The sequence below is a fragment of the Anoplophora glabripennis genome, unplaced genomic scaffold (assembly GCF_000390285.2).
Source record: "Anoplophora glabripennis isolate ALB-LARVAE unplaced genomic scaffold, Agla_2.0 scaffold519, whole genome shotgun sequence".
Classification (NCBI taxonomy): domain Eukaryota; kingdom Metazoa; phylum Arthropoda; class Insecta; order Coleoptera; family Cerambycidae; genus Anoplophora; species Anoplophora glabripennis.
In genome coordinates, this window is record NW_019416627.1 from 349,752 (window position 1) to 353,102 (window position 3,351).

A 3,351-nucleotide genomic window follows, 5' to 3' on the forward strand; every position below is an offset into this window, starting at 1 on the left:
ATCTAGGCAGTGATAATAAGGCGTTTTAATTCTTTTTCACCCTTTATATTAAACAATTAAGGAGGTATATCGGGGTCCGAGGGAAGTGAGGACGCAGGGGGGTGGTCCTATGTTTTTCTTATGGGACTAAAACCCGCTACCAATTTAAAAAATTTATTGAAATTATTTGCGATAAACATTATCTATATAGCAAAGAAATCTACTCAATATGCACATACATACATATTGAAAATTAACAACATAAAAATTTCATATTTAAGTAGTTTTAAATTATATTTAATGAACGCATAAAAACTATGTAGATGTGGCAACAGCGCTAATAATCGAGTGAGTTGTACACACCGTACAAAAATGTATTGTGTGTAAACTACGTATGTACAATATTATATATAGCAAATATATCGTATTATTCTCGCAAAGATTTGTATCCTTTATTTAAAATCCGTAAATCATGTGAACTGGTAAAACATCGAGAAAATAATTATGTTAATTTAGTTCTAAAGAAATGAAATGACACTCGCGCCCTTCTCTCATCCAAGTCAAAGAAAATGTTGGATGCAATTTTGAAAGTTCTGTGATAGATATTACATTATTACTCACTGTTCTTGTTTTTCATCTCTATTTTAGTAATGTTACAAAAGTTTTGCAACTATACTTAACTAATTTTTTAGATATAAAGTTTGCTGAGAAATATTTATGTTCCTTTGTTATTCTGTACAAATGCTTTTATCGTATTACTAATTATATTAATCAAGTAAAGAAAACTTTATGTAACCCTAAATATTGCTGGGTACGGATTACGATGTTTTTATAAACCATTAAATATATTAAAAGGATTTATCAACTGTATTTTTTATTCCAATAAATATATCATAGCTTCCTAGCCCTTTTTAATTAATTTATTTTTTTAAAAACATTACACAAAATCATCTGTTGTGGATAATTTATTGTTGATAACAATTTACATGGGATTTAGGAAAAATGTATATGTTTGAAATCAATTTCGTTTTTATCAAATCTCAAATGTATTCCTTCCTTGCTGTCAGCTGATTGCGACGTTGCCCCATTAAGCCTCAAGTCAGACATAAATGCAATTATTGGTTTCTGTTTCTAATTAATATAGCTGTAACATGTTCAAAACTTACATTAGTTTCACATCAAAAATAAGATAATACTGTGTACTATCTATGGAAAAGTATTGTTTCACAATTTCTACATTCTACACATCTACAAAAAAAGAGCCGCACCGTCCATCTTCGCCATGTTAAAATGAACAACTTTCAACAATAATATCTCAAAATCTAGATTAAAAAAAAATTTCAAAAAAATATGACGCACAGAGGGAGCACTGGGTAACACGCTATATAAATTTCAAGTACATTTGTGCATTTTAGTAAACCCGATATACCTCCTTAACTAAGTTTGTGGATGGATTCTATTGCATATTAATTGACACACATTCTTCTTTACTTCTTATAGCTGAAAGTATTACAAAAGCAACAACCTTGCTAATGTGATGGATAAATAGCGTAAGAACGTTTGTCGGTAAATAATTAATAAATCTTTCCTTTACCACGTCCATTCAATGTAATTACTAATGGTTTTGATTGTTTGCCGTTTGAATATTATGATTAATACAAACAGTCCATTAACGGATGTCTTTTAATTATGTACCTAGTAGTTTTTACGAACGTAGCTTTGACATTGTCTTACTTTATCAGAAAAAAATAAAGACTACTTTTAAACTGTGATTTATCGTACTATGTAAATTTGTTGATATGCCCGCTTACTTTTGAAACAAAAATTATTACTTGAATAACTGTAAAATCAAAACAGATTTGTAGTAACATGCGTAAGTAAGTGATTCTCAACATTTTTTAAATAATATTGTTTTCAATTGTTTACCTATTTGTTTGTTTTATGCCTACAAAGTTTAAAAGATATTATTACATTTTCTGATCCAAATTTTCTTAAACATAGTCCTAGCTTTTGGCATCTTCTATAGATAATAATTTTAATTCCATGGATATTTCAATAAACCTTGGGAAATTCTGGTGCAGGAACATTGAAAATATTTCTTTTATCATCTAGTGTTTAATTTTTTTAACAGTCATTCAGCTTTAGTTTTTGATTATCCTCAAATGTAAGTGCAATGATACCTTTATATCACAGGGATTGGCTTCCCTATTATAGAGATTCTTAAAAACATATTCTTGCTATTTGTTGCTAGAATAAACCGTTTTCGTGATAAATGATAAAATGTTTAACATATCTATTATCAATTTTGTCAATTATTAGTAAAAGTATCAAAACGTCAAATTATTATTAACGAAAAAATAATTTCACCCAACTGTTTTTGTAACTAAAAATAATCGTTAAACTTCATTAATTTTGAACATCCTGTGTTTCGAAAACGAAATGTTTCCGAACAAAGGTTTATAGTTACTTTCTTGTTAATTTGTTATATAGATTCCTTCGATTAAAATTTGCATAGGCATTTTAGTGACACCATGTATATATTGCTACAGAATATTTGCAAATCATACCAAGATACCTATAGATAAACATAATTTTACGTTGACACCAATTTTTTACCTTTCAATTTCACTGACTGACAGATTTTATCGCACTATTTAATGAACTATGTCTATTCATATTTTTTATATCTGTATAAAAAACATTTTAATTTAACCCAGTAGCAGTGTAGTAATTTTACTGACGAAAAAATTACATCTAGCCACTCTGATAGACTAGCAATTAAAACCGTATTTGTTATAAAAAAAGTAAAGGAACATGCTCTAAAATTGCTTTAGAAACTAATCAGAACTAACTAATCATAAAGGCGTCCGTTTAATATTTAGTTCTGAGTCTCAAAATTAAAACGAAAAAAAACTATGATAAATTGATTGAATAAACCAAGGAAATGTGCTGGATTATGAGAAATGAACATAACCTAAAAAAGATTATGAGAACCAAAGAAGTTGAATATAGAGCGTATGAAGATGGTACTATAATTTTGGAGAATAATCCCTCTACAAACAATTGAAGGCCTAATCAACAACAATTATCTAAAAGCCTTCTGATGGTTACAAAGTTAGTAATGTCAAAAAAATTGACACATTACATTAGTATGAAACAAGATTGTGTCATGCCTTCAATAAACTAAATTTAGTCCTTGAGTGTTCAATATATTCATTACAGGAACCTTCCCTGTCCCAATGCTAAAACATGGTGATGATCAATGCAAATTGAGGTTAACCCGACACCACAATAACTCAAGGTGAGTTTTACAAAAAGCAAAATAACATATTGGTGTCAATAGACTTATTAAATTATGTGTGCGTATTAACA